The sequence below is a fragment of the Odocoileus virginianus genome, chromosome 20, assembly GCF_023699985.2.
Source record: "Odocoileus virginianus isolate 20LAN1187 ecotype Illinois chromosome 20, Ovbor_1.2, whole genome shotgun sequence".
In the NCBI taxonomy this organism is placed as follows: domain Eukaryota; kingdom Metazoa; phylum Chordata; class Mammalia; order Artiodactyla; family Cervidae; genus Odocoileus; species Odocoileus virginianus.
This window is the reverse complement of record NC_069693.1, coordinates 10,658,903-10,683,020: the sequence shown is the minus strand read 5'-3', so window position 1 is coordinate 10,683,020 and position 24,118 is coordinate 10,658,903. Positions and strand designations below refer to the sequence as shown.

The 24,118-nt window shown below is 56.4% G+C and overlaps 1 protein-coding gene across 1 annotated transcript in view; it reads left to right on the top strand.

Moving 5' to 3' along the window:
- Positions 1–24,118, top strand: part of POU2F2 (POU class 2 homeobox 2) — an 80,297-nt gene that overhangs the window by 5,564 nt on the left and 50,615 nt on the right. Inside the window, exon 2 of the mRNA XM_070450783.1 lies at positions 13,188–13,248. The gene's annotated coding sequence lies outside the window, so the exon portion shown is untranslated. The remainder of the gene's footprint in view (positions 1–13,187; positions 13,249–24,118) is intronic.

Genomic DNA, 24,118 nt, shown 5'->3' with positions numbered 1-24,118 from the left:
AACCGCCTGAAAAGCAGACGCCTGTACCATGCCTACCACCATGGCCGAGACAGAAATAGCCCCTCATGGCCCCCCTGCCCCAAGGCCAGACCTGTACACCTAGTGCCCCCTGCATTCAAGCATGCACACATGTGCACATGCACACACATACGTGTGAAGCACGTCCCAACATCCTAATTCCCCACAGGCACTATCACACACTCAGATACTCCTTGACTTTAAGCACAGCTGCTGACACTCTAACCCCTTATTCACACGCGCGCGCGCGCACACACACACACACACACATGCACATACAGTCCTTTTGACTTAAAGCACAGCTGTAGCCACCCCACCAGCCATACACACATGCCTCCAAGCGGACTCACACACACACATGCTCAAACACACAGGCTTGAGACCCACCAGAACCACTGTGGCCAGCGGTCATTGAAGGATGACCGCCTGAGCGTCGTGCCGAGGGGAGGGGGTCATCCCAAGGCCTGGGCTGAGGGGCACACGACAGGGGACCTCGGAATCCCTTGGGGAAAGGGTCAGGCAGACCCTGAAAGGGCTCCGTGGGTTTGGACGGTTCTGCCAGGTAAGGGAGACTCAACGAACACAGGCCAGAGGCGGGAGCCGACTAATGGCCGAGGCCGCCGATGGCCGAGCTGGCTGGTCAGTGAGGAGGGAGGCTCGACAATTGATGTGACTCGGGGATGGACAAATGGTGGCGCATTTGGCTGGGGCTGGCTGTGGGGCCAGGGACCAGTGACTGGGGGGGCCCTTCTCACCTCAGTGGGGAGAGGGCTGGAGCTGGCTGGATTGCGGCAGGATGCGTTTCCCAGCCCGGCTTGGCCAGCATCCTGCCTGGTGTGCGTGTCTCGGGGTCTTTGTATGTGTGAATGTGCGCGTGTGCATATGGATGTGTGTATATGTCAGTGTGCACCTGTCTTCATAGAACTTTGTGTCCTGGGGACTCTCGTGTGTATCTTTGTGTGTGTACTTGCATGTGTGTGTATATATAAACACGCCCACCAACAAGGTGTTCAGGGACCCTTCTTATTGCGCCCCGTGTACCTTTGTGCTCACATGTGCATGTGTGTATTGAGTGTGTAAGAATGTTTCTTTTTGTGAGATGCTATGCACTCTTGTGTGCTTGTGGGTTTTGTGTGTGTGTGTGTGTTGTGTGAAGGCTGGGGTGAGGGAGAAGGGGTGTCTCTGGACTCTGGCTGTCCAGCATCCGGTGGCCTGCAAGGCCGTCTTTGTGCGTCCGTCAGAGCCTGTCTGGGCGTCAGCGGGTGTGGGCTTGTGTGCCTGCCTGCTCCAGAGTCCGAATACCCGTGCGTCCACAACAGCAGCTCCCTCTGCGCATGGCTGTGGGTGGGGTGGGTCAGGCTGGACGAGGGGGACAGCCCCCTGAATCTGTGTCTCATCCCTCCGGAGCAGGTCACACGACCCCGCTGGGGCCTGGCTGGGACCCAGCGGCTCTGCGCTTGGTGCAGACCACCCCTCCTCCTCCTCTCCCCCTTGACCTTTGAGCACAGCAGCCCCAAATACATATTTATCAGAGGGGCTATGGGGACCAGCCCCGCCCCCACCACTCCCCTCAGGGCCCAGCCTGCCTGGCTGCAGAGAAATTAACCTTGTGACACAGGAGCTCGCGGACACCCCGGCCCCTCCCCCCCGCACGGCACACATGAGCACGGGTGGGTGTGAGTGACAAGGTGGAGAAGAGAATAGGTCCTCGTCCAGGCTGGAAAGGCAGCCGCAGCCGGGGGAAGGGAGGTAGGGAGGTGCATAGGTGTACACATGTCCGTGTCAGTCCTCACACACACACACACACACACACACACACACACACTCAAAACTACAGAGTATAGTTGGAGACTTTGAGATTTTGAAACACATCTACATGTAGACACATGCAGTGGTTCTAAAATAGACACACACACAGATTCTCATGTCCACGATAGATTCATGCACCTGTGGGTCCCCAGACCCAGTTACAGATACCCTCGGTCAGAGATTCTCTTAGGAAATGCGCAGCTACTAAAGCCTCCGGATTCATGCAGACATTTCTGTCCACGTCTCCGGACACCAGATATAGAAACAAGGATAGGCACGCACTCACACACAGGTGTGATACTCCAGACAGCCACACAGGCACATGGGCACCGAGATATCACAGGGCAAGATAGATACTGGAACGCCAGGGTGCTCCTCACGTGGAGAGTGTTTCCAGCAGCAAAGGTGCAGACACAGATAGTAACTGTGGCCGCACCCCAGTCCACATGCCCATGGGAGCACACAGGCCACGTTCAGATGTCCCGGGGGAAGCCACATGCAGTGACCAGAAGGGATGTGGCCTGAGTCGTTGCACACACACAGCCCCCCCCTGTAGACTTGTCACCTTCCAGCAAAATGGACATAGGTAGATGCTCAGGTCTGAAAACATTCAGGGGATGAGTTTATTTGTCACATGGGAACTGGGCCCGACATGAGCCAGGCCCGTCTTAGAAGTTGGAAAACTGACTTATAAGGCAGACCTGGGCTGTGCTCTTGGAGAGCTCTTGGGGCCAACTGGATGGCCACTGGTTGGACCTCTGTGTGTAGGTAGTTATAAACAGAGACAATGTCTTGGAAGGAGAGGAACAAGGGGCCGGGGAAGGGGTCATGAGAGAACCCAGTTTAGATTGGTGGGTCAGCTGTTCCACCTCTGCGGAAGTGACATTTAAGCTGAGTGTCAGACATGACACATCGATTCTAAATGTGCGCTCACAACCCTCTCCAAACTCTCTGAGGCTGCACAGGCATGGATCGTGCAGGACCCAGAGGCCCCACCCCACTCCTCTGTGCCTTAGTGACCCTCTAGAAAACTCCTCTGGTGGGAAATGGGGTCCCCCTGGCTGGGGCCCAGATGTCCAGGCTCTGACAGCTGCCAGGGAGGGTCCGGGGGCTTCACTGAGGTGGTGACGTGGAGAATGGGGGCAGGGTCTGGAGAAAAAGGGGCGGCGGGGAGCTGTTCAGGCAGGGCACTTCCAAGGGACTCCCCTCGTGGCCCAGTGGTTAAGACTGTGTCCCTGGTGGCTCAGACAATAAAGAATCTGCCTGCAGTGCAGAAGACTCGGATTCAATACCCGGGTCGGGAGCATCCCCTGGAGAAGGGAATGGCTATCCACTCCAGTTTTCTTGCCTGGAAAATTGCGTGGACTGAGGAGCCTCGTGGGCTACAGTCCATGGGGTTGCAGAGTCAGCCATGACTGAGCGACTAACACTAACACTTTCCACTGCAGGCGGCGCAGGTTTGATCCCTGGTTGGGGAACTAAGATCCCATGTACTGCATAGCGCGGCCAGAAAAACAAATAAGTAAAAATAAAGAAACAAACAGAGGCATTCCTTGTGCACAAGCATGGAGGTGTGAGCAAGTGTGGACGTCACTGGACCTGCGGGTGTGTAGGGGCAAGAAACACGGCTTGACACCACTGGGAACAGCTAGGAGGCTCGGATTTATTCCTGGCGCACCGCACAGACAGAAGGGTTTTGAGGAGGGACTTGACAGGATGTGAGCTGGGTACTAAGTCAGGGATCTCAGAGTCTGCTGCGGAGGAGGGATGGGAGGAGGACGGGGAGGCCCTGGAGGGAGTGAACTCCTGCCCTGCTGGTCCATGCTGGGAACCCGGGACAAGACCTGACCGGGGGAGGGGGCTGCCATGTCTGCCTTCCCCTTGCTCCAGCCCCTTCTCTCTCCCACTGGACAGAGTTGAACAAGCTACAACTTGCTCCCACAGGGAGATTTGCTGAGGGGTAGAAGTCAGGGGTTACAGTTCCTCTTAGTAACCATTGACACCCTGCTGTTTTCTGAGGCCTCCTATGGCTGGGCCTGAGCTGGGTGCCAAGGGGCGTGGATGAGCCAGTCCCTCCCGTGACTCACCCACTCCAGTGTTCTTGCCTGGGGTGGCACAGAGTCGGACACGACTGAAGCGACTTAGCAGCAGCAGCAGCAGCTCCTGTGACCCAGAGGAGTCCCCAGGTAGCGGAGTTCAACCCTTGAAGGCCTTGTCCAGGACTAGGGGTTCACTGAAGGCATCTGGAGCTTGTTCTTAGAGAATGAATGGGTCATACATGGTTTACAGGGAAGCGATGAGGATGGAGCTTGGTTTTTGAAGGTGAGACCAACTTTCAGAGAGGCCAAGTGACTTACCCACAGTGTTTTGACCACCATTATCTTCTGCTCCATAGAATCTGCCACAGTGAGGGAAAGCCTGTCATTCCCCCATCACACTTAGAGCATCCTCTTTAGCCCGGAAGCCCTGCAGGAACAGGAACCCACCTGCTTGTTCAGTTTCCACTCCTTTCCTCCTGCCTCCAGAGGCTCAGGCCACTCTGGCCTTCCTCAAACACATCGACCTTGTTCCTACCTTGGGGCCTTTGCCCCTGCTGTTTCTTTTGCCAGGAAAGCTCTTGCCTCCAACACTTCATTCAGGCTGCTGCTGCTCAAAACCCACCTTCCCCGACTGGTCTTTCCTGACTTTGCAGTCTAAAATGATATCATCTTGTAACCCACTCCTTCACCTGCTTTATTGTCTTTCTTAGCTCCGAAGTATGTATTCTCATCTATTGTGTCCCTTTCTCCACTAAAAGGTCAACATTGTGAGGGTGGGGACATGGTCTTGCTTGCAGCTGTATCCCCCGCCCCGCCCCCGGCCTGGAACGATGCTCAGCACACTGTAGGTGCTCAGAGGATGTTTGTCAGGTGAATAGGAGTTGGGCCCTTGTCATCCTATTGCCCAGCATAATGGTGGAGCTGGATGTTGGAGGTGCTGAGCAAGGGTGGAGGGATCTCACCTTCTGGGAGAGAGAGAGGGGGCACACCTACCAGTGTAGGGGCATCAGCAAGCCAGGCCACCTCCTGCCTGAGCCTCGATGCAGCCGGACTCCAGGCTCCTCATCCGGGGCCTATCCACTCCACTCCATCTTCCTGACAGTGCTCTCCTCGCAGTAGCCAGTGCATCCTTGCCACCCGCCCCGCCCTGACATCATCACCCCTGCTTTCCCCCCTACTGTTTCTCTTCCCCCACTCCCAGGCCCTGGCTCCTCCCCCCAACCCCGCCACCACAGGAAAAGCAGACCCCAGACTGTGGGGTCGCACACACCCCGCTTTGACTCCCAACCATGGCTGTGGGCAAATCACATCATTCCTTTTAAATCTCAACTTTCCTCGTCGGCAAAATAAGGTTTTTGTGGGGATCAAGAGTGATCTGGTGTGTGATGATGATGCTAATAATAGCTGCTATTTATTGAGGACCCTGCCAGGTGTTTGGCATTGTGCTCAGCGCTTTGAACATTTCTTTCTTCATTAAAAAAAAAAAAAAAACAGAGGAAAAAAAATGGAGCCCGGCTTGTCCCCAGAGTGTCAGGCTTGGTGCATGCGACTGTGAAACACAGAGGTGGACACAGCCGTGTGCACAGAGCTTGCTGCCCTTCTGTGTGTGAGCACACATCCCTGAGCTACACCCCGGGCTCACACTCCTGCGCGGCCCCTTTCAGCCGAAGCCTCGAGGGACAGTTTGGAGGCCTCTGAGGAAGCAGCTCTCACAGATGAGAGAGCAGCCGGGCCACCCCCAATTCCTCTTCACTATCTCAGTCAGTGGGAACTTCCATTGTTCACATCCGGATTGCAAGGCTTGGCACAGGGTCTAACCTAGAACTGGCCTCAGGAAATGTTTACTGAATGAATGAATGAATGAACAAAGGAATATCTTTTTTGGCCACGCCAGTCGGTATGTGGGAATCTCAGTTCCCCCATAGGGGATTGAACTCGTGCCCCCTGCAGTGGAAGCACAGAGTGTTAGCCACTGGACCACCAGGGAAGTCACCAGAGGAACATACTGAGCCAGGTGTCTTCACTGCATTTGTTCACCCCAAGTCAGAGTACCAGGACACACCTTCCTTCTTCCCGCTTCCCACTGCATTCATGCCCTCACCCTGCACATTCTACTCATACACATCACTTGTGGCTGATAATCGTAGTATCATTTCCACCATTCACTTGCCCCTTTCTCTGTCAGCTCTCTCCTAAGTTCATTATTAGCATGGTCTTGTTGACTTCTCTCACTGGCTTTGTGAGGCAGGGGTTATTATTATTTTCATTTTGTGTTTGAGTAAACTGAGGCTTCCCCACCTGCAATGCAGGAGACCCCGGTTCGATTCCTGGGTCAGAAAGATCCACTGGAGAAGGGATCGGCTACCCACTCCAGTATTCTTGGGCTTCCCTTGTGGCTCAGCTGGTGAAGAATCCACCTGTAATGTGGGAGACCTGGATTCGATCCCTGGGTTGGGAAGATCCCCTGGAGAAGGGAAAGGCTACCCAACTCCAGTATTCTGGCCTGGAGGGTTCCATGAACTATATAGTCCATGGGGTCACAAAGAGTTGGACACGACTGAGCAACTTTCACTTTCCCTTTCCAACTGAGGCTCAGAGAGGTGAAGTGACTTGCACAAGGTCACACAGGTTTTGGACCACCATGCTCTTCTGCTCTGTAGAATTGCATACCCTTGCACTAGTCCTTGGCCTGCATGCACATTTAATCTTTCAGGTTTTTCTCATCTCAGAGGTGGGATAGTGCGACCCAGGAGCCAGCTTTGGTCCTAGCTCCGTCACAAGCAGCTGTGTGATGATTTGAAAATCTGTTCCCTCCCTCTGGACCTTGGCTTCCCCTCCAACCGTCCCCCCTGCCTGTGATCCCTCAGTCAGATTCCTGAAGCAGGGACAGGGCACGGAATTCGGCTTGGTCCTACCAAATGCTGGAGCAAGTATTTCTGTACTGGGCAGATTTCAGATTCATTCATGTTCTGAGGGGCTCTGGGCTTGGCTGGGCTTGGACACAGGGGGAGCTTATGCTGGGACATAAGCCAACCAGCCAAGCCTAGCTAGGAGAGGGAAGGGGCTCAGAGAAACATCACCCATTGTGTGTTTGCTGAGAACCTCGCCACAGTCCCACCAATGCAGGACTCGTTAGCCCCACCTTTTGCTGTTGTAAGCAAAAGTCAACTCATGTGACGCATGTTCACTGTGAAAAAGTAGAAAATGCAGATACTCAAAGAGATGAAAGAAACCCCATCACGATCATCTAGATACATGAGGAAAAAAAAGTTTTTTGATGCCTATCTTTCTAGATAGCTTTTTCTCAAACGGGAGTATGTCTACGAGTTTACCCAAAGATGGCCCAGCCCTGAAGAATCTGCCTGCAATGCAGGAGACACAGGAGCCTCAGGTTCGATTCCTGGGTTAGGAAGATCCCCTGGAGAAGGGAGTGGCTACTCACTGCAGTATTCTTGCCTGGAGAATCCTCATGGACAAAGGAGCCTGGTGGGCTACAGTCCATATGGGTCTCAAAGAGTCAGATATGACCAAGCATGAGCACAATTTCACCCAAAGAATATATTAAGATTCAGAAACCTGGAACCAGATTCAGAATTTTGACTTCTGGGAATTCCCTGGCAGTCCAGTTGTTAGGACTCTGTGCTTTCACTGCTGGGGTCCAGGAATAGAACCCAGGTTTGATCCCTAGTCGGGGAACTAAGGTCCTGCAAGCTGTGTGGGGCAGCCAAAAAAAAAAAAAAAAAAGAATTCTGCCTTCTGCTCTAAACCTTTTTCTTTAGGGTAGAAAAAGTGTGTGTGTGTGTATTTCATAAAAATGAAACCGTCACCTACATACCAGTTTGTAATCTGTCTTTTATTCCTTTCTAACAATGGATTATGAATGTCGCTCCCTTGTCAATGAATTTATTTCAAGCATATTTTCTACAACTCTGCAGCCCTCCTTTATCAGGCTGTTACACCATCACGTATTGTCCCAGTCCCCAGTCGTCAGATATCTAGGTTGTCTCCTGGCATTTCCTATTATAATTATCACCAGTTTGCAGAACAGGACATTGAGACTCAGAGGAGAAGTCCCTCCCATGTGTGAGAAGCTAAAGTACAAGCCCAGGGGACCTGGGGGTGGCCTGGGGGGCTGGGGACGGTTCCCAGCCTCACGAGCCTGAGGAGCCCTGACCAGAGGAGAGGCCCCCACATACGGGACTTTCCTGTGGTCCAGCTGCCAGTGGTTAGGAATCCACCTTCCAATGTGGGGGACGTGGGTTCGATCCCTGGTTGGGGAACTAAGATCCCACATGCCACAGAGTGGCTAAGCCTGCATGCCACAGTGAAGACCCAGCACAGTCAAGGGTAAATAAATCATTCTTGTTTTTTTTAAAAGAAGCCCCTGCAGAGAAGACACATGGCTTATCAGAGGGGTGGCGGGTAGGGGCGCCTGAGCAGGAGACTGCCCTCTCTTAGGCCCCCAGACCCGGCCCACTGCCCATCCGGCCTCCCCCAGCCCTCTCCCTGCCTTCCTCCCCGAGCCCACTCGCCTCCTGCTCCATCCTTGCCAGCTTATCGATAGGTTAAGTGGTCAGGTCAGCGATATTGACCATTTGATTAGGACCTTGTCAGATCAATCCCTGGCTCATCTCACGGGCCTCCTCACCGGCCCACACACCCGCCTTGCTGCCGTGCTGGGAGCCGGTGGCTGCGGAAGGCTCCCCCTGCCCCCACGTGGCACCCCAGAACCCGGAGCCCTCAGGCAAGTTCAAAGAAGGTGAGAGCCAGCGCTGGCCTCCCGGCGTTGTATCCTTGTCCTGCCAGGTCAGGAGCTCCCAGTGTGTCTCCAGGTCTGCCTCTGCCCTGCCCGCCCCACCCCTGCCTCCTGGGCCTGTGCAGAGCCTCTCCTGGTCCCCATCCAGGCGCTGGGTTCCTGTACGCCCTACTTGTATGCACCCTCTTGCTTGCAGTCATTGGATCTTGCTTGCCCTGTGTCCTTCACCCCTCAGAGTCTGGTCAGACTGAGCTATCCAACCCCGCTCTTGGCTGTGTGACCCCGGGCAAGTGGCTTCACCTCTCTGAGTTTCCATTTCCTCATCTGTATCGTGAGAATGATACTCACCAAACGGTTGAGACTGCAAGATCACACCCGCAGAGCAGCTAACCACACCTGACACGTAGCTAGCACCCAGGAAATCCCGGTTGCTCTCACTCAGGGCCGCTCCGCTGGACTAATCCGAGCTGATGTGTTTGTAGGGGACAATGGTTCTACTGCATGTTCCTCAGCGAAAATGTTTGTGGACAGTCTTCTGTGAGGCCAGTGGGCACTGTCATCCTCACTTGTCTAAGCTCAGGTCATACTCTGGCCTGGGCAGTGTTGGGGACCCCCAGAGAAGCCAGACCCCAGCCTGCCTGCAGGAGAGTCATCCTGGCTTCAAGGAGAGCTGAGGGGCCAGGACTTCCTTTCCTTCTCCTGTGAACATCAGACACTTCCTTCCCCTTGTCTGTGGTGCAGCTCCAAGGAATAGACAACTCTGGAATCAGAGAAGTCACGGTCCTAGTCCTGGCTCCTTAGCGTTCTCTGCCAGGCCACTACAGGCCACCTGCTTTTCCCCTCTGTTCCTCAAAGTTCCCGTCTGTGAAATGGGGAGAAGGCATCTTCTACACAGCTCCCATTCCTATCTTCCAGGCTCAAGGCCCTGCTGGGAATATGGCTGCAATTCCCACAGGGCTGCCTGCCTCTCCTGAGGGGAGAGGCTGTTTACCTGGGAGAGGGGCCTGTCAGGCAGGGGATGGGGGCATGGGGCCCAGGGAGATGCCACAGGAGGAGAATTGAGGCAGACAGGCTGGGGTGGGGAGGGGGGCACTGCTGGAGGGAAATCCTAACTAGAGGTGCTGCCTTGAGGGGAGACCCCAGCCCGAAGGCGCCGTCTGACTCTGGGCCTCTGAGAGGCCCGGGGATTCCCCCGCCCGCCCGCCATCACTTACACCAATATTGACGGTTAATGCCGTGTCGCCACCGTGTTCAACACTCAGCGCGGCTAATTGTTTTGACTGGGAATCGGCAAGGCGATTAAACGCCATCGATTTTGCCCTGCGCGCTGCATCGATTTTTAAATTTCCTATTGATCCCAGCCCTAAATCTCCTTAACCAAGACCTCACGGTGGAGATGACAGCCGCTGATTAGCTCTGGGGGCGGGGGCGGGGGTGGGGAGCAGCCCCTGAGTGGGGGGAGAAACCCTAGCCCCTCCCTCCCCACAGGGATGGAGGGTCCTGGTCCCCTCTGCCCCGAAAGATGGGGGCCCAGATGGAGAGAGGGGGAGGGGGAGGAGTTGGTCAGACCCCTTGTTCCTTTGACACCCCTTTATTCATTCCCATTTGGGCTTTTTCCTGGTCTCTCTGCTTGTGTCTCCTTCCACTCCTCACCTCTGTGTGTCTGGGTCTCCCCAACTCTTTCCCTTCTATCTATCCATCTATCTCAGTTCATCGTTTTCACCTTCTGAACTCCAGTCCTGCCTTCACCAATCCCTTGTGTCCTTGACTGGTCCTGGGCCTCAGTTTCCCCATCTGTACCGGCAGACTTGCCATGAGATAGCCACATAGCCTGCCAGACATCCAGGCCCATGGTCATCTTTCCCGTCCCCCTGAAGCTCCCCCTCTGGAGACACACAGGTGTTAGGTGGATGTGGGCCTCCTGGCTCTGTGAACCCCCTACCCAGAGCTCTCCCTCTATGAGCCCCAACTTCTGAAGTTGCCCACTGTCCACTCATGGGGACCCACCTGGGAGGAAGGTCTCCCTGAAACCCTGTCTCCTTCCCCCTGTCCTACAGTCCCCACCCCTTCTCTGACCACCTGCAACGAGGGTGGTCTTTGTGCAGGTTCAAGCAACTTTTTCAAGAAGACCACTTTCCCAGAAGGCAGGAAACCTGGGTTTCAGTAGAAGGCATGCAGGCCTGACCTTTATAACCAGCTCCGCCCCTCACTCAGCTCTGCAGGATCCTGGGAAAGTCGTCTGCTCACAGCCTCGCCTGCCCCATCTGTAAAGTGGGGTTGACATCAGCCGTCGCTTTGCCTTCCTGCAGGGCTGCAGAGAGGCTCAGCCAGCACTCCTTGGAGAGGGTCTCCCCGTTTCCTCTATCTTCCTATCTCTTAGGCAGCAGGCAGTGGGACTTTCCCTGAAGACAGACAGCATCATGTCCCTCCCTCCAGCTGTGTGGACTGGGTGCTGCCGGCTGCAGCCCCAGTCATCTTTCCCAGCTCTCTCACTGAAGCCTGGGGGACCGAAGGCCTGACATTCTCTTTCCTCCCGCCCAGCCCCTCCACCTGGCTAAAGTGGGTTTGTTGCCAGGCTTGGCTCGGAGGCCACATCCCCCCTGAGTCTTCCCTGACCTCCACTAGGATTCCTCCCTGCAACCTCTGCTTACACCAGTGTGTGGGCATTGGCTTTTTTTTTCCCCCCTTAAATTGGGGTATAATTGCTTTGGCTTCCCTGATGGCTCAGTGGTAAAGAACTTGCCTGCCAATGCAGGAGACACAGGAGATTCGAGTTCCATCCCTGGGTCGGGAAGATCCCCTGGAGGAGGAAATGGCAACCACCTACAGTACTCTTGCCTGAGAAATCCCATGGATAGAGGAGCCTGGTGGGTTACAGTCCATAGGTTCGCAAGGAGTTGGACACTGAGCTACTAAACAACAGTTATTGCTTTACAATTGTTGTGTTAGTTTCTGCTCCACAGCAAAGTGAATCAGCTATATACATACATACATTCATCCCCTCCCTCTTGGACCTCCCCCACCATCCCACCCATCTAGGTCATCACAGAGCCCTGAGCTGAACTCCCCGCTCTATACAGCAGCTTCCCACTGGTTGTTTTTCCATAGCAGTGTACACACGTCAGTCCAAGTCTCCCAGTTCACCCCACCCTTCCACCCCTCTCCATGTCCCTATGTCTGTATTCGTTCCCTATGTCTGCGTCTCTGTTCCTACCCTGAAGATAGGTTCATCTGCGCTATTTTTCTAGATTCCACATATGTGTGTTAATATACGATGTTTATTTTTCTCTTCCTGACTTACTTCAGTCTCTGGCATCAGCTATTCATTTGGTCTCCCTGAGTAAACAGGGCAGAGACCTGGTTTGATCCATCTCCGCATCTCCCACACTTGATCCAGAGCCCAGCTCAGACGAGCCTCCGTATCTGCTGATTGTTGTTTGTTGTTTAGTTGCTCAGTTGTGTCCGACTCTTTGCAACCCCATGGACTGTACCCTGCCAGCCTCCTCTGTCCATGGGAGTTTTTTTCCCAGGCAAGAATACTGGTGTGGGTTGCCATTTCCTTCTCTAGGGGATCTTCCCAACCCAGGGATTGTATCCGGGTCTCCTGCTTGACAGGTGGATTCTTTACCACTGAGCTATCTGGGAAGCCCATCTGCTGATTAGCCACATGAATAAATGAATGAACAAATATACCAGTCAGAAGCATCATTGTGGGTTTTATTTTCATCTCCCCACAGCACGTAGGCACCTTTCACATTCCTTTCACATTCCTCATTTCACACCCTTTCACATTCCTCCTTTGTCCCTCCCTGCAGTTGTGGTTGTTTTTTTTTAGTATTTATTTGCTATTTATTTTTGGCTGCACTGGGTCTTTGTTGCTACTCGGGCTTTTCTTTAGTTTCGGTGAACAAGGACTTCTCTCCAGTTGTGGGGCTCAGGCTTCCCATTTCAGTGGCTTCTCTTGTAGGACACAGGCTCTAGGTTGCAAGGGCCTCGGTAGTTGCAGTTCACAGGCTTAATAGTTGTGGCACACGGGCTTAGTTGCCCCACAGCAGGTGGGATCTTCCTGGACCAGGAAAGGAACCCATGCTTCCTGCGCTAGGGGGTGGATTCTGTACCACTGAGCCACCAGGGAAACTGCCCACAGTCCTTTGAGACACATAGTTAGTCAATTAGTTACTCCCTCCTGCCATCCATCCATTCACTGAAATCATCCATCATGTCCTTCCTGAGTATCCCACATTTGCCAGGCCCTCTGTCAAGGGCTGAAGGTGTAAGACACAGTCCTTGCCCATTAAGGAGGCTCCAGTCTGATGGGAAAAACAGATAATCAACAAGGGAAGGCATCAGAATGCCCATTCATGAGAGGGGGACTCTGAGGCTCAAAACCCGGAAATGCAGATAGCCAGTGGCTGTCAGGACCTGAGTCTACAGTCACTGACTTGTGACTCCTGATGGTGTGACAAGAGCAGGGTCCCTCTGCCCCAGGAGGGCCCCCTCCTGCTCGAGGTGGTGACGCTTCTCAAATTCCCCAGCATGCTGACTTCCTTCTCCTCTCTCTCCAGGTTCTCTACTGAACCGGGTTGGTGGCCTGAATGTATTAGCTTCGCTGCTTCTGCCCAAGAGGTAAGGGCTGCGGCTCCCGGATCTCTGCTAACCGCAGAGTCTTGTCTCCTCTTGGAAGCCCTGGCTTTCCCACCCTTGTCCCCGGCCCACCCGTGGGGCACTGCCCTTCCTCTTCCTGCCTCCGTGCTCCACGTGGTCAGTCTGAGTGATGTGTGTTTTCATCCTCTCTGCATCCTGCGGCTTCCTGGACAGACCCCTGGTTCTAGACATTGGCGACCGTGGGAATTTCAACCGATGAGGGTCGGGGCTCAGGAGGGGGCGGGGGTAGCTTGGTGGCTCAGATCACAGCTTGGGGTCAGGCCCTCCTGTGTTGGAATCTCTTTCTATCCCTTAACTGCGAGTGGCTTGGGAGAGCCACAGTCAGAGCCTCATCTGTAAAGGGGCATAGTAACAGAACCCATTGGACATGCTGTCCTGAGGATGGAAGCCTAGGAAGGCCATTCAGATTCCAGTTCTGGAACCAGGGAGCACTTGCCCTGCCGGCAGCCAGCTGTGCGAGCCTCAGTTTCCCTGTCTGTCAAAAGAGAGTGATAATAGCACCCCCTCCCCACCCCACCCCCAAACACACACATGAGGAAGTGAGGACGAAAGAAGTTAACTCAAAAGCAGGAGGTTTCAGGAAGCAGAGACTTGAGATAACTCCTCGAAGCTTCTCTGGACAAGTTGGGATTTGTGAGGTGCCTCCTTGGATACCACTGAGACCCCGAGCTGGAAGCAGGGGTTCTCCAGCCACTCAACTTGCAGGAAGCAGAGGCTCTGGGCTGCAGCTCTGGGGTTTGCTCCACCAGCCTGGTGAGGCCTCAGCAGTGTGTGTCTGAGGAGGGATAGGGACAGGGCCTCTGAACGGGGACCCGCTCCATGCTGCCCCAACCAGAGAAGTTTAACTTACACATCTCAGGACCCCAGGGAGGCCTCTGTTTGCTCTCGTAGGCTCCTTGCTCTTGGTGGTGGGGTGGGATCACAGTCTGACTTTAAGAAACAGAGAAAGCTGTAGCCCGGGTTTGGCGATCTGGGGGGTGGGGGCCATGCCAGACTGGACAGTACATCGGCAGGAGCTGGGGTGCTGCTTTGCAGCTCCGCTGACTGTCCCCCGGTAGAAACGTGCCCTCTATTTGTCAACTTTTTGGATTTCTCGAGAGAAGCCAGAAGTCCAGACTGTTATGTGAAATCTCTCAATTTTTAAATATTGGTAACTCTCCACATTTCAAAAATCTCCTAGTGGTTCAAACCACATGTTTCAGGCAACATGGATTTCCAGTTTTGCAACATTTAGTTAGACTTTCTCCCAGGAAAACGCATCCCTACATCTACTCAATTGTGCTCTGACCTCAGGATGCTCACAGACCGCCCCCCCTACCCCTCGCCCCAGAGCTCATCCATGGACCCCATTCTAGCTGGTAAGGAATGTAGGAGTCTGAACTACTTTCTCCAAGAACCAGAAGTGTAGCTTTCCCAGGAACTGCTATATCTTCTGCTGCTCTTGATGTTGAAAAGAAGGTCAAGAAGCTTCCAGGCTGCAGAATTCATCTGGGGGCTGGAGGCTGGCTTTGAGGAATGCCTGAAAGTTGGGCTAAAGTAACAGAGATATTTAAAAAGAATTATGTGTCAAAGTTGGTGGAGGTTACAGTTGGGGCTGTGATTTTAGTTCTTTGTGTTCAAATAAATGTTTGTTAAATAGTCAGGGTTTCACGAACAGACACATGACAGATTGGATAACACGTGTCAGAGAGCTGTTATAGTCTAATGGGGAAACTGATATTTATCTGGGGTCATCTCTATGCCAGGGCCTGTTCTGGGCACTGACTGCCACCCTGTGAAGTGGGCGTGAGTCACCTGTTGTGAAAGAAGGAAACTGAGCCACAGGCCAGGGATGCCACTGACCTCAGGTTACCTAAGGTTACTATGATAACCATGATAGTCTGAATGTCTACCTGAGCTTGAAGCCCTCATTCTTCCATTTCACCAACACCCACCCCAGGTTTGGAATCTCCTCGAGGTGGCCAGTCTTTGTGCTTCAGGGATGAATTTGATTTGTGGGATGGGGTGCAGAGTGGGATACCCGAAGTCTTATTTGGAACCACTTTGATCAATTTGGGGCTTCCCTGGTGGCTCAGATGGTAAAAAATCTGCCTTCAATGCAGGATACCTGGGTTCAGTCCCTGGATCAGGAAGATTCCCTGGAGAAGGGAATGGCTACTTACTCCAGTATTCTTGTCTGGAGAATCCCATGGACAGAGGAGCCTGGCAGGCTACAGTCCATGTGGTCCAAAGAGTTGGACACGACTGAGTGACTAATACTTTCATTTTTCACTTTTCTGATCAATTTAGCAGTGCTGATACTAATAACGGATAATACTGTGACTGCTTGTCAGTGTTTTGATAGAAACTAGAGACAATTATACAGTAGAGATGTTTTTGCTGACGGAGTCTGTAAACTAAAGCAGACTTAAAGGCTGTTGCCAAATTACCTGAGTGGTTTGAAGATAACTTCACCCCCTCAGAGAGATGTTTGAAGGGAGCCACACCCTTTTAAGTCTATAATTTTGTTACAAAACAATTACAGCAAATGGTGTTCCCATCCCCCATTGTTTCTTGGGAGGTGACTAGTTCCCTCCTCAATGCCCCAGAAGGAACTGTAGCGCTGGGTCAGCCTCTGGTGCCCACGCAGCTCCCCCTCCTTCACTCCCTCTGGCCCTTCCTCTGGCTTTCCTCCCATCCCAGCCAGGGCCTTGTCTCCACTCTTGTTTGGGCTCACCTTTCCACGCTTCCATCTAGGGCTCCCCGAACCCCCTGACCTGGCCAGGCCCCCCACCCTATTCTTCCTTCTTGCCCATTGTCCCTGCATCTAATCATATATTCTGTGTAGTGTTTCTCTGCTTTAAGCTTCATGGAGGCGACAAGAGAGATGTCTCTACTTATCCAACACGTTGACACCCAGCCCTTAGCATAGTGTAAGTATTCAGTTAAGTATTCGTTGAGGGGACTTCCCTGGTGGTCTAGCGGTTACACTCCACGCTTCTACTGCAGGAGGCACGGGTGCAATCCTTGGTTAGTAACTAAGATCCTACATGCCTCATGGTGTGGCAAAAAAAAAAAAAGGTATTTTTTGCATGAATAAATGAGTGAGAACATAGACATTTAAACCCACATCCATCCATTTATTCCTTCAGCCACCATCTCCTGGGGGTTCTTGTGTGCTGAGCCTTGAGCTGTGATCAGGTAACGATGCAGAGGGGAGGCAGCCCTGTGTGGCCGCTGGGGGGCTTCCTGGCTGGTGTGCAGCGGGGTGGAGATAGGCCCAAATGCTACTGACCTGAACCTGGGGCTCAGGGAGGGGCTGGACCCTGAAAGAAGGGGGAGTCTTTGGCAGGAGGAGGTGGGAAGGCGTCTTCTGAGGGTCTTGGAAGATGAAGGGGATGTTACAGCCCAGGTTCGGGGTGGTCATTCATGGAGACCATGGATGCTGGCTTGATCTGAGTCCCCGTGGACGTCTGAGGCAGGAGCAAGGCTGTGGCCCCACCTTGTCTCCCTCCCTCCTGTCCTTCCATCCTTCCACAAAAAGACACGGTGGCCTTTGGTGCGGACCCGGGCCCTGGGGGCCCAGAGATGACTCTGGCCTGAGCGCCAGGGCCCACCTGGAGTGCCCACACATCCCACAGGGGCCCAGAGTGCCCCGGAAACTGGAGCTTAGTGGTGGGTGAAAGGCCTCTGGTGCTGGTCTGGTGGGGTGACTAGGATGGAACCCAGGATTGCATCAGGAGGAAGACGTTGAGCTGCTTGGTGGGCAGGTCCTCTCTGGAGGGAGTGGGTGTGGTCTGGGACACTCAGGGATCAGAAATGCCAGCCCGCGTGGCCACGCAGGTGTTCTGAGAGCCGAGGAGCCAGAAGATGGGGCTGGGAACTTGCTCTGATCCCTCAGGCCCGGCTAGCACCCAGGGAGGAGGCTCTGGCTCCAGCAATAGGGTGTGTGCTGTTGCAGATGTGGCCTGGGGGTTGGGGGCTGGGCCAGGCTGGAGCTTCAAGGCCCCGGCTGCCTGGATGCTGCTGCTTGGCCGGCCCCCCGCTGGTGCACAGGGCGTGGCTGGGTTGTGCTGGTGTAGGCAGGCCGGCCCGGCTATGGGTGATGGTGCTCCTTGTCGAGTGTGGAGTTGGGTTCCCCCAGGGGGGCTGCTGTTTGTCACTGTTGGGTGCTGTGAAGCAACAAGAGGTCCCGTTGATGCCTCTGCTGTCCCTGGGTGGGTAGAGACGGCCGTCACCCACCCAGGACTGTGAGTATTTCAGATGAGGCCTCACAGACGCCGAGGAGGTGAGAGTGGCTGGCCCTCTTAGCAGTTTTGGGGACCGATGAGTGACTGACGTCCCTGACAGTCCCAGAGCAAATGGAGGCTGGAGTGCCTGCCGTTCAGCAAGCATGGAGCCCCTGAACTGAGGGCACACCCCTGACCCTGACTGCATACCGAGGGCACTGCTGAGGGCGCGGTGGCAGCAGGCCGGCCGCAGAGTCTGAGCCCAGGCGCTGCCGCGAGCGCCTGCCCCTCCATGGTCTCTGCTTGTCTCTGGTTTCCCTTCTCCCCTCTTCCTCGCCCTGGGGCTCCACCTCGGTCTCCCTCTTCTTTTTTCCTTGTCTTGGTCTCCATCCATGTCTGGTCTCTCCATCCCACCCCAGTGGCCTCCTTTTCCTCTGTGCCCGGATTGGTTTCCAGTCTTGAGTGCAGGGTGCGTATAGGTCCCTGTATAGCTTTCTGTCTGCAGCGAGAACCACGGCGGGGATGTGGACCTGCTGCGGGGGGAGAGGGGCCAAGAAGAGAGAAGGAGAAAAGGTACATGAAGGAGAAGCAACACAGGAGGGGCGCCCCCAACTCCAGGACAGCTTCTGAGGCCCCTGCAGGGCCAGCAGCCCTCCTCCTCCTCCCCTTGGGGCGTGTGTGGACGGGAGGGCGGGCTGCGGGGGTCATCCGAGAAAGGGGGGTCCAGGCATATGCCAGAGAAGAGCAGAGTGGGAGAGAGAGACTCGGGGAGGCTCAGAGTGTACCCCACGACAGGGAAAGGCCTGGAGAGAAGGGGCAGTGAGGAGCAGGTAAAGAGCCATGGAGACAGCAGGAAAGCCACCGGGGTAGCAGAGTCAGAGACAGAAAGAAAACCGAGCGCGTGCGCGTGTGAGAGGGACAGCGCGCTGCTGAGGCCGCCAGGCTCGAGGGGAGGGGGCAGCAAGAAAGACGGGGCCGAGGCCCGCGGGAGAAGGTAGCAGAGCCGTGGGGCAGGACGGACATGCTTCGTGGCCAGCCTGCTGAGCCCCAAGTGTAAGGGACCCACCTGAGGACCCTGTGCGTGTGACAGGGAGGACCCAGTGACAGCGGGCAGGGGGAGGTACTGCCGCCACGCGCTCCGTGGTGCCGAGCCCAGGCTGCCCTGGGCCCTCCCTGCTGCTGCCCCCAGCCCTCCGTCCATTCGGCCTTCCCCACCCCAGTGCCTCCATCCCTGGGTTTTGGTTCTGTTGTGTTCTGGCCTACATGGAGCCCAGAGGGCCGTGGTCACAGAGAGTGCTGGGGGACCCTAGACTTCTGACCTGGGCGAGGGGGAGCGGTGTGTGTGAGAGAGAGAAAGAGACAGAGAGCTGGAGTCGCTCCGGGCTTGGTCGCCCCGGGCTCAGCTCCAGCTGTCTGTCTGTCTGTCTCTCCTGCATCACCTTCCCCCCACCTGCAGCTGCGTGTGTGTCTCTGGAGTCCCTCTCACCAGCTGTCTCTCACTTGCCCTGTCTCCTCTGCCTGTCCCTCTGTCTTTTCTCTCTGTCTCTCGGCCTCATCTCAGGCGCTTCCTGGCTTTATGTTCTTCTCTGTGGTTGGCTCCCGTTCTCCCTCTCTCTGTCCCTCTGTTCTCTAGCTCTCCCTGTTCTCCTTGCGACTCGGTCCCTGGCTTTTCGGTTCTGTGGTGCTCTGGCCCTCTGTCTCTCTCGCACGCGTCTCTCGCTCTGTCTCTGCGTGTCTCTCCATCGGGTCCTCCCGCCCACCCTCCCCGGCTCCCTTCTCTGCCTCTGCCTCCTGTGTCTGAGTCTGTCTCTTCTGGTCCCTTTCATCTCCCGTCTCTGCGTCTGTCTCTCGCACTCTCTGCGGGTCTCTCTCGTCCCTCGTCTCTGCGGGTCTCTGGCCGTCCATCCCTGCCTCTGTGTGTGTCTCTCACTCCCCCTCCCTTCCCCCCTTTTTTTTCTGTTTCTAACACCCACACTCACATCTACCTCAGGAGTAATTGCTTTTGTCTGGGTTGGACTGGACTTGTGGTGGGGGGAGGATGGGGGGAGCGGTGGTGCTGGGGGGGTTGGGAGGGACGGAGGTCGCTTGATGGAGTTGAGGTGGCCTCCGCCAGAGCAGGGGGTGCTGAGGAGCAGAGGTCCGGCCACCCAAGGGGCCTGGGGGAGGGGGCCCTGGGCCCATGCTGGTACGGGCCTGGGGCTTCTGACGGGGAAGCGAAGAAGGCAGACAGGTCCTCACGTTCGGACTTGGAGACAATGTAGTGACAAAACAGGCTGGCCAGCATTGCAGTGGCAGTCTCGGCCTCGAGCCCTCCCCCATTCAGATACCCACACTTCCCGCACCCCCGAAACGCCATCATGTGCCTCGAGTCACCATGACACACATGGGGACACACCCAGAGCCTCCAGCCCACTCGAGGAAACACACGCAGCCGCTGGCACGCAGGGACACGCCAAGTCACGTAGACACACAGGAAGCACACTGGGTCTCTGACACTCACAAAAAGGAAACCGCCAACACGCCAGAGACAAGCGCAACTACAGCCACCCACCAACAGAGGCACAGAGCCCACACGCACGGACACGGAGGGCTCAGCTCCGGGCCCCAGACGCTCACAGAACCACCCGTGCCCAGACGTGCTCAGCAGGGGCTTGAGCACACACGCCAACTCCCACGGGTTTCCTAGAACCAGGAACACGAAGGCACCACGGTACTGGGCCCCAGGGGTCACTGAGATGCCCCCGGGCACACACTCACACTTCCGGTGGGGACAGGCATACACACACTTACATATTTGGGAACACTCAGATGGAGGGAACTCTGGCGGAAGCACACACACACAGAGCCACCGTGTCCCCTGGGACACACCCACCGCCTCGTGGTCACACAGGGTGACTCAGTGGCTGAGACGCGGGGACACACAGTCCTGAAGCCCCATCACTGAGCCAGAGGACTCACAGACTCACCTCTCCAGGCACGCTGGGGATGCACGCACGCCCTACACATACGGCCACTTGGCCACTGCAGCCTCCCCTGGAATCTCCTGTCAGATGTCTCACAAGCCCTCCCCCGCACCCCATGGTGCAGGCCAGGCCTTGGGGCGAGGCCAAGGTGGAGCTGCCCACAGAGACCCCAGGAGGGAGCAGCCAGGACTCTGTGGGTGGGCAACAGACTGCCCGGGGGCAGCCTCACTGTTCTTGGCATTCACTCACCCAAGCTTACCCCAGCACCCGCCACCCCATGGGCTCCGGACAATGCCTCCCCAGCTCCCAGGTGCCCGCTGCCCACCTCCCAGAGGTCCATCCTTCTTGTACCTTCAGAGGGTTCCATCTCCCTGAACTGCTCCCAACTGAGCTGGGACCTGCTTTATCCCGGGGCTCTGTCCCTCCATCTCTCCCAGCCCCCTGACCTGCCAGTGGGACCCCCGTCCCCATCTGCTGCCCTGCCCACCCCCATACTCACCCCCTCTCCTGGCTGTACAGGCTCTCCCCCTCCCGCTGTAGGGTGCTGGCACCAGGTAGGGGGCCTGGCCCCTCAGAGGCGTGGGTAAGGGGTCCATGGGGGTGGGGGGTCTGGGTGCGGCTCTGGGAAAGGGAAGCAAGGCAAGCGGGGGAGAGAGGGAGAGGCAGAGGCAGGCAGCCAGCCAGCCGGCTTTATATCCCTGCCGTATTGATCTACCATGTCACAGACCCGGTCGATAGCCAGCCGAGAAGGAGAGGGAGAGAAGGGAGGGGAGGTTTGGGGGAGGGCAGTGGGACCCCTATAGTCCTCGGCCCATGTGGACCCTTCCTGGCAGGCTGTGGGGGGTCTGTTCCAGCTGTCCCCTCCCCAAAAGGGGCCGGTTGTGTCCTCCCCGTCTCCCTCTCGAGTGCGGCCCTCTTTCCCTGAAAGCCACCTTGGTAGAAGACTTTCAGCACAGGAGATCGGCACATTTCTTTCTGTCTCTGGCGGCTCTTGGTCTCTCTCGTGGGCATGGGGAATGGGGATTTGGCAATGGGGGGCTCAGGGCTGTTCATTGTCTCAGCTCCCCTTGGCCCTGGGTTGGGCTGGGCAGGTGGGAGGCCCAGAGACAGTGTGGGCTTAGGACAAGGATGGGCGGGACTACAGATCTTCCTGCTTTGCTGTGTGACCTTGGGCACGCCAGAGAACCTCTCTGAACACCGTCTTCTGAAGCCATCTTTAGCACAGGAGGGCTCCATCCTCATTGGTTTTCTGCCCTTTTTGACTTGAAGTTCCACTTCGAATCTGTACTAGGCCAGCGCTAGAGACAGACAGTGTTTAGAATGTCTTTCTCCTGATCCCCCCACCCCAGGGGCCTGAGAGAGGAGAAAACAGCCTCTTGCTCTCCTCAGCCTCCTCTTCCCTCTGAAGAAAGTGCTTCCACCTGCCCCCGACCCCATCTAAGGTTCCCCTGATGGGGCGGGAAGGGAGGGGTGTCTCCCTAGACAGGAAGCGGAGAAGAGGGGCAGCTCCATCTAACAGGACAGCGCTGAGAACCCTGGGCTGTGCCTACCTTCCGGATCCAGCCCTGCCTCTGCCTCCTTTCCGGGCCTCAGTTTCCCCCCCAGCCCCAAGCTTCAGGGTTCTGCATGGCTCTGGGATCCACAGGGGTTGGCGCTGCCGGGAAGCAGGGCCACCCGGAGGGTGAGACCAAGGCCAGAGGGGTGCCTGCCGCCCCGCCCTCCACCAGGAGGGCCTGGGTCCCAGGTGCGGCCCCCCAGCCTCCAGCTCCCCAGGGCTCTGGTTCTTTGTCTGTTCAGACCCTCCTCCCCTCCCAGCCCAGCCTCCCTGAGAGGTTGAGGAATCACCTTAGCCTTGACCCGAGGGGGCGGGCAGCAGAGGGGCAGGCAGGCCCCACCCCGCCTCCTGCCCAGGGCCATCCCCACAGCCTCCTTCCTGCTTCCCCGAGTTCCAGGCTGCCGCCCCCCCCAAGCGACAGTCCGCTGCTCCTTTGTTAGGGAGGGGGAGGGGAGAGAGCTTAGCTGAGGGGACGTGGCTTGACCCTCGACCTCTCCCCTTCCCTCCTCCCATCCGGGTCCCCAGGGGCTCAGAGCCCCCTTGACGGACAGTTCTGACCATCAGCCAAATGGCTCTGGGAGTGAGCAGGGGGCCAGGTAGGGGGGAGGGGAGGAAGGCCTGGTTAGGGTCCTGAGCCCCCTAGAGGGGAGGTGTCATGTCATGGGCTGGGGGGAGGCCCTTCGGAAGAGGAGCAGGGGCACCCATATCTTGGGGGGGGCCTGATTTGACTGGGGGCCGTGGAAGCAAAGCAGGGCTCAGCCCAGGGACAGCAGCTTTGGACACCCTATGGGTAGGGGCCTGGCCGGGCAGATGCCCCCACCCCACCCCCACCCGGCCTGCAGCTTTGGGAGTGCAGAGAGGTTTTTTTTTTTTTTAAATTAAAAGAAAAAAAAAATAACAGGAGCAAGAGAAGCTGGGGGAAAAATATATAAGAAAAAATATAATAAGAACTAAGCGGTGGCTGCAGGAGAGAGAAAGGGCAGGAGGCAGGGAGGGGGGCGCAGGGGGGAGGGCGGCTCAGGCCCTGGTCGCTGCGGAGGCCCGGCCGCCGGCCTCGCGCCGAGCCCTCCGCGTCCCCCCTGCCGGCCCCCTCCAGCCCCGATCGATCCAGTTTCTTGGCAATAAAGCATTTTTATTGTCAGCTGCCCTGAATGCCAAATGTGAGCCTGGTCCTGCTCCCCCCTCAACCCGCTTCCTTGCCACCCCTCCCCCAACCCTCCTCCACCCCATCTCCCGCCACCCCCCCCACCGCAGAATCCGCCTCGTCCATCACCACGACCCCCTCCTCTTCCTCCTGGTCCGTGTCAGCTGCAGTCCTGTACATGCTCAATAATCCACCAAGCCCCCTCCCCAGCTCAGCCGCTGGGCATCCCTCCCTGACCCCAAACCCAAAGGGGAGCAGAAAGGTGGGCTCAGGTAGAGTGGTCTGGGGGGCACGGGGATGGACAGGAGGCTGTCGGGGCGGACAGGTGGGGAGCTGGTGGCCACAGGTTGAGGGAGCCATGGGCAGAAGTCCGAGCAGCAGAGGGCAGGGGACGGCCGAGAACAGGTGGGGGACAGGCCCGGCCCCTCAGGCTCCTGCCCCCCTGTCGCGCCATTGTGGTCCTCCAGGGTCAGCTCTGCTCCCTCCACACTGAACCTGGGCCCCTGTCCCTCCAGCCCCTGCCTCTGTGGACTGGGGAAACAGGCTGGGCTTGGAATCCCTGGCACACACAGCCGCCTCGGCCCCTTCAGGCTCTGGGGACAGCGCCACACACCCCACAGGACCACGGTGTGAGGGCCAGAGGAGCGGGTGTCAGCGAAGCAATTTGCAGAAGGCCCCAGCGGCCCCACCCCGGCCGCCCTTCCTCCTCCTGCTCTCCGTTCTCTCTTTGTCCCTCTCTCCGCTTTCCCCATCTCTGTCTCTGTCTCTGCATCTCTCTGTCTCTGACTCCCTTTTCTGTCACCTCTCCCCCCGGGGATGTAAGCAACCACATTCTTCTCGGTTCCACCCTTCCAGTCTGGCGGCTCCCCCGCACCCCTCTTACTCTGCCTGGCTCCCTGCTTTTACCTTTCTTGTCCCACCCGACCCCTGTGTCCCCCTCTCATTTCAGTCTGTCTTGGGT